Consider the following 7,621-nt stretch of genomic DNA (forward strand, 5'->3'; position numbering starts at 1 on the left):
AGGTTTAGACTTAGGAACCCCATTAAAAAAATTAATTATTTTAATAAACTCACTTCTGGGTGGAATTTCCCAAAACTATTTATGGGTTCTTTGGACTACATGTGCCCAGGCCTCCCTACAAAATTTGAGGCTTCGATCACATCCGATGCTACCCCAAATTAGCACTCCCTCTTAGTGAGGAAGTGCTCTAGCAACATACTGCTCTGACTCTGAAGCATCGTCCTCTGCGTTGCTGATGTCTGACATGTTTTCCACAAACTATTGCGTTGTTGCTACTACTATACTATTTCCTTTGACACTTCCACTACCAATACTACATTTGTACTGCAACTCCCTCCCAAATGTTGCATCTGCTATGCTGCTAACACTACCGTTGCTAACATTGCATCCATACTGCAACTCCGTTGCTGAGAGAAGCAACTGAAAACACCCAAAACTGGACAAGTATCTAGTGGATACACCTCAGTGCTGAAAGCCTAACTGCTACTAGTCCCATGCTTTCTTCTGAAGCCACTACGCTACTGAAGCTCTGCATTGTGCCTCCACTCACTGTTGCCTCTCTGCTTTGCGCTGCTCCCATTCTGGCACTAATAACTACTACATCTGTCGAATCAACACTCCATAGCACCAATTGAAACTCCTCCATCCCCCTACTACTGATCATGGGCTCTCTTAGCAAGGTGATGATCCAAGAGGTGGGCTCCTCAAGGATCTTGCCCATCTGTAGCTTTATCGAACTACAATTCTATATCAACCCACCTCCCTCCTAGAGGTATCTTGGCTGTCATGGCGAACTCCTCCTCTTGTTTGATCTATGGGGCTACAACCTTAGGATCATGCTTCTCATCCTTGTCCTTTTTCTTCAAAGTACATTGGGATGCATAGTGTCCCATCTCACCACATCTGAAGCACTTCACCTTGGAGACGCCCTTCTTTCATATTTGTTGCCCCTGTTGTCCCTTCGATGCAAGGGCTGCATTATCCTCCTCCTCTACTTTGGGCTTCGACCCACTACTGCTGCTACTTTTGTCAAGTTTGACCTTGAGCGGGTCTCTCCTCAAATCTTCTTATTTCAAATATACCCACATCTCATCCCAATTTGGCAATTCTACTATGCCCAAGATACTTTGGACGAAGACTTTCCATTCATCCGAGACAGAATTTAGAGCCAGTCTCACTAACTCTGAGTCCTGAGGTGTATGCCTTGCAGCCAACAAATCATCACGAGTCTCCTTCAATTTCGTGAGGAATTGATCCACATGTTCTCCCTTCTTCATCTGTACAGACATAAACTTATGTTCTTAGTACATCTTCCGCTGCTCGGAAGATCCCTAATACAATGTGGCCAAGGCATCCCACATCTCCTTAGCAGTCCCTTTTCTAGCAATGTGGCACACCACATGATCCTTAACTCCATCCAGGATCATCCTCTTGGCCTTTGCCTTCTCAGTTCTATACTTCTTCAGCGAATCTGCATCCACTGGGACAACTACCACACTATCATCATACGTCTTGAGGGCATGCTCATATAGAAGGAAAGACATTATAGCCTTCCAGATGACGTAGTTGGAAGGCCTGTCCAACCTATCCCTCAAGCCATTGATTTCCATATCTTATGAAAACTGTCGAACAACTCCCTCTTTCTCCCTATTGTCTAGCTTCTAGGTTGGCTTATGCACTCCCTAACAGAGTCGGTAAGTCTGTTGCTCCTCTGTTGCCCAGCAAATGAGAAAAGCAGATTTCCTCGACAAGAAATCACTGAGGAAGTATTCCCTCACTATGTGATCTGCTTCATTCTCCCAATGGATTTTCTGCCCAACACTTAGCTTATAGAAAATTGCATCCCTCTAGCTTTGTGTGGCTTTGCGTAGCTCCCTCTACCTCGAAAAATTCTTGATCTGACAGTCTTACCTCTCTGTGCTCACTCAGAGAGAAACACCCATGAAAATATAACCCTCCTGGCTAGAACTGCGCAATCCCTTAGGGGATTTGAACTGCTTCTTGCTGCAGCAAGTTGGCCCTTGCTTCAGTGCTAGATCTGCTCTTCCCTATTTCACATCAATATCTCTAATAACATGTGAAAATTCCTATATCTAACAATCTCAGGAATCCTACTGCAACCAACTGAATCTACTTTATCCAGATTGCACATTATATTACAAGCTTATTTTAGATTTCTCCTTAAAACATTGAATTAAATTACTAAAGCAGCCTACACCAATTTAAATATGATTCTGAACCACAGAAATTGAGCAAGGAAAATAGAAACACATATGACACCGTTATTTTTGGACAAATGTCCCCAGAAAAACCCAATGCGGGAAAACTAGTGTAGCAACTCTAATGGTTCTATGACTATGCAGGAGAAAATCTGAGTACAATTCTAGGATGTTCAACTAGCAATCCGATACAGAGAGAATATTGAACAAAAGACTAGTGAAATGATCTCACCCTGTCACTCAAGAATCAGTCACTGATTCTGCTGAACTGGAGGCTCTGTGTCACCCTCTGCATGGTCTCTGCGTAGAACTATGTCTCTCCCGACAGTTCTTGTGTCACCCCTCCTGGGTATTATGCTGCCCCTCTTCTGGATCCTCTGCTGGCTAAGAAAATCGAACTTCTGCCTCCTGGACTCCCACCCCGGCATTCAGCAACTAAATTTCGACTTCCCTTAGCAGGAAAATTGACTTCCCCTCAAGGATTGTGTTTCCTCTTCGTGGGCCAGTGCCAACCTTCCTCTGAACATCTTTTTGTTCTCCCTCTGCCTCATACTCTCCAGAAATTCTTTCTTCTAGATTCTCATTGCCCCTTGGCTACAAAATATCTCGTCAATCGATTTTTCCTCCTAAGAACTTCTCACTTCAAAAAATCAATTTCCTTGAACTCTTAGTGTGTTTTCCAAATGACCTTAAAGCCCCTTCTTATATCTTCCTGTTGGACAACCAATGGCCTAGATTAAACCTTAATCAAAGGCTAAGATCTTTTTGGCTTGATCCGTGTCTTTTTCTAGAAGTTTCACCCCTGATTAGATTAATACCCATTAATATTTTAATTGTCCTAAGTTTAGACCTCGGAACCCCATTAAAAATATTAATTATTTTAATAAAATCAATGTCTAGGTGGAATTTCCCAAAACGTTTTTTGGGTTCTTTGGAATACATGTGTCGAAGCCTCCCTGCAAAATCTTATTCTTAAAGCACATCCGATGCTACCCCAAATCAATAGCCATGGTGTTGTGGGTGTCTTTCCTTTTGTTCTTTGGTTGGTTCTCATGTTCCTTATAGTTGTAGGTTGAGTTACTAGTTCATGGAAGCCTTGGTTGGACAAACACTCTAGAAGCCCTGTAACAGCTCGGGGTGATTTACTAGTCCTGGAAGCCTTCGTTGGACAAATGCTCTGGAAGCCTTGGTTGGACAAACGCTCTAGAAGCCCTGTAACAGATTGGGTTGAGTTACTAGTCCTGGAAGCCTTGGTTGGACAAACACTCTGGAAGCCCTTGGTGGGTTGAGTTACTAGTCCTGGAAGTCGTGGTTGGACAAACACTTTGGAAGCTTGGCAGTAACTGTGGGTTGAGTTAGTAATCATGGAAGCCCTGGTTGGAACAAATACTCTAGAGCCCTAGATAGCTTGGGTAGAGACCAATCTAATGATGGTTAGTGATGTTTGACCATGAGTTGGAATCACTGGTTGAGGGTTGAGGTGGCTTGGCCTTTGGAAGCCCTAGTTTGGTTTGTTTGATTTGTTCCATGAGATCCCACATTCATGCTTGGAATATGGCATGGGTTTAATTGACTGAAAGAAAGATTTGGTTTATCCAATCTATGGTCGGGTGGTATGTGGAAGTCCCAAACCTGGTTGCATTTTGCATATGTTAACAAGAGTTCCTTTCCTCTTGTATTTGATGGGTAAATATACTTGTTCATATGTGGTTTTTATGGTTGTTATATCTTTGTTATGTTTGTTGAATATAGCAAACATATAACTATACATGGGGAGTTGAATCACATCACAGTAGCCTATTTCACATGTTTACCCCTACGGACCAGTTAACTTGGGTAAATGTGGGAGGAGGTTGTTACGGAAACCTCTTAAAGGATGTCATAGTCATAGAAAACTTGATCAATCATCAACAGGAAGGGACTCAAGATGACAGATATCAACACAGATATCAGAGGGGAAAATAGATTGGTAGATTCCCACAACCTCCTGAGCTTGTGCCTCAACATGGGTTCTACCCTGAGCCCACAACCAGACCCCCTCCTTGGTGGTTGTGCATGCATTGCCAAAGCATAGAGTTCATGATAAAAGGACACGAGGAGTAGAGGTCAAGTATTAGAATTCCAAGGGGAGAGAAATAGAGGCATAGGTTATCCTACAAAATGTGAAGGAGAGAACTAGCAGGAGGCTTGAAAATAAAGACAAAAGTCAAGAGGAAAGGTAGAGGATGTCATGCAGGGGAAGACTTCAAGTCGTGATCCTCACACCACAAATATTGGAGCCAACATTCAACAATTATATAACACCTGCCAGTGCTGAAGCCAACAAATATACTATCCAATGAAAAGTGAATAGAGATGGGAATCAAAGAGAGTACCACCAATAATACGGTGTGCAATGACCTAAGTTTCGAAATGTGGCAAACAATAGAAGGTGTGGTAGTTACAACAAGAGGAAAACCTAATTCCAAAAGAAGCCACAACGTCACAAGCAAAGATCCAATAGCGCATCTAGCAATGCCCCTTAAATCACGATCCCATTTTCACCTTAATTTTCTAGTTGAGGGATGTCACTTCCCAAATCGAATAGTGAACATAGCCAAACCACCACAGCAATGCCCCTTAAATCACGACCCCATTCTCACCTTAATTTCCTAGTTGAGGGATGTCACTTCCCAAATCGAATAGTGAACATAGCCAAACCACCACAACTCTACTGATTGGAGCAGATAGATCCAATTCTAGAAAAATCAGATGGAAAATATCTAAGAAAGCAAGTGAATTTCCTTGCAAAAGTCCCTCAACAACATAAGACTGAAAGAAATCCCACTTGCATCTAGGGGGATTGAATTACACCATTTAACTCATTGTAGTAGCTCTTTGTAATCATAGTGAAGCTTGAAATGAAAGCTTTACATATTCATAACCGGAGGGAGAATTATTCACATGTTTCTGCATGTGGGGGGCAAACCACACAACCCCCCTATTAAATGTTGCATGAGGTGGTTGGATCACCCCCCAACTTCTTACCCGTCATTGTTCTCGATTAGGGAAGGAATATTTTAATATATTAAAATATATTTTAATTTTTTTTTTTAAATTATCACATTCAAAATTTAAAGGAAAAATTTCTTCGGTTGGCGTGGATATTGAAGAAGGGTAGGAGGTTGGGGGGAAATCCTGTCAACCCGTCGTTGAGCAAAGCATTTATGAGGGGGGTGGCATGGTCATCCCCCTGCATGCACAAGCATGTCATCGCTCAATTAACATGGCAAGCATTCACCTGGTTCTATGCTATGGTTATTATACTCGTCCTTTGTTTCATTTAAGTTAGAAAATGCTCGCACCCCCACTGTAGTTGAGATTTATTAAGGGTGACACTGGCGATGAGGGGTCAATCCATGATAGCCTTGCAAGATTCATGGGGATTTTTTCCTATTTCCCTCTAGAGAGAGTCTATTTGTGAATGTTATCATCTTTGCAGTGATATCCTTATTTTTGGGTGATGGTCTAGTATCTGGGCTATGGAAGACATGGTACCTACTACATGAATGAAGAGGAGGATTAATTGATAATGTTGGATGCTTTGAAAGGGTTGTTGGTTGGTTGGGGTGCTTCTTTCTAGGATTAGATTTTTTGGCACTACATTTAGTGTTAGAACAATTAGGATCTAGGTCATAGATGAGTGTCCGTACAAGGGTATTTCCAAAGTCTCTTGCTTGTATTGTCATTTCCTTAATGATGGTGAGCTAATTGGTCTCTGTTCGATTGGAATCATTTCATTTGCTAGGTGTTGGCACCATGGTTGATGGTATAGTGCCAACATTTTGATGCACTACCTTGTTTGTAGCGACCCTTTTTCCCTCTTGTTTATCAATTACCCCACTCTGTGTTGGTATTTTTTGTTCGGACAATCACCTTTTCATTCACTTTTTTACTTGGTTCCTCCTAGTAGCCATTCCTCTACCTTTGGTGTCCTTCATGTAGCCCCTTAGTGTTCACTTCCTCTATGCAACATGCCTCATTAACATATGCGTAGCCACTGTGGATTCCCCCAAGGTTGTAATTGAGCCCAAAAATATGCACAAAAAGTCGTAGATGTATTCTACTTAGTTGTCTCTCCTGAAACCCAAAATGAGATTCATCACCTTGAATCTCCTGTTGTTGTGGACCGCCAAGTTTTTTTAGACTCTGTAGAAATTTTGAATAATATGACACTTATTCACAGATATTATCCTGATTATACACTATTGCGGAATACATGCATAATACATAACCTCCTCTACGTTGATCATCAATTTAGCAGCATTAAAAACAATGAAACATCAATCGATGCACACATTAACACAGTATGTAACTCGAGGAAAGCATACAGCTGAAAACCCCACACTATCTATATATTATAATGATTGAGAACATGTAACAATACATAGTACAATACTCCTCACAAGTACTCAGTACTATCTCCACCTGTTACACACAAACTAGCTTAGATTTGATGCCTCAAATCTCCTCCACTATTTGCCTGCCTCCACTGCGCAATCATGCATGAGAATAACGATGAATTGCTGAAGCAAACTCCTATTTCCTTGGCTAAACCACGCAATCCTCATTGGCAATACTCAATCCATTGATTGCGCAAATCTCATGCTCAACTATAGTCACAACTGACAGCTGTCTTGCCCTTTCACTCACCTCTAACACCTGTCTCCACTGAACTATCCATGCACTGAGTTAACTGATGTATTCTTTAGTTGCTTTATGAGTTAATAATTAGTGAATTAATTAATAATTAATTCACATCACTCATCACTAGTGTATTCGGCAGTTAGACTAAATACAACTAGTTCAACTAAGTCAAATTGAACACAACTCCATCAACTCCTTAATCAACTCCACCAAACTCAATCACTTGAGTTCTAACTGAAGTCCATCATGCAATAGCTCAACTAACCCATAAGAAAAGCGTATTTCCTTCTGACAGCTACATGTGCCACATCCGTAGCTCGAACTGAAGTGCTCCAAGAGGATAAGATAATGTTTATAGTCCAAATATTATTACGAGCTAATAATATTCAACTGTTCTATTTTTAGCTTGGCAGTCTAAAAATAGAAACTGCCCATATGTCTAAAAATAGAACTACATCTATTTTTTACCAACATGACCAATCATCCACAAATAGAATCCTGCAACTCATAGACCATGATCCATATGTCTAAAAATAGACATAGTCTAAAAATAGACTTTGTGCCAAAAATAGCCTGCGGGCCCACTTAGTGAAGGCGACTTCTTTCCACTAAGCTCCATCATCTTGTTGCATTTTCAACACTCCCTCTCAACAAGATATGGATTATCTTCAACCCCTATCCTGTAACTCTGGAATGTTCTGCATGCAACACATTTG

This window comes from Pinus tabuliformis, chromosome X, assembly GCF_031772625.1.
Source record: "Pinus tabuliformis cultivar Carrire ecotype Pingquan chromosome X, CPIR1, whole genome shotgun sequence".
NCBI classification, from domain to species: domain Eukaryota; kingdom Viridiplantae; phylum Streptophyta; class Pinopsida; order Pinales; family Pinaceae; genus Pinus; species Pinus tabuliformis.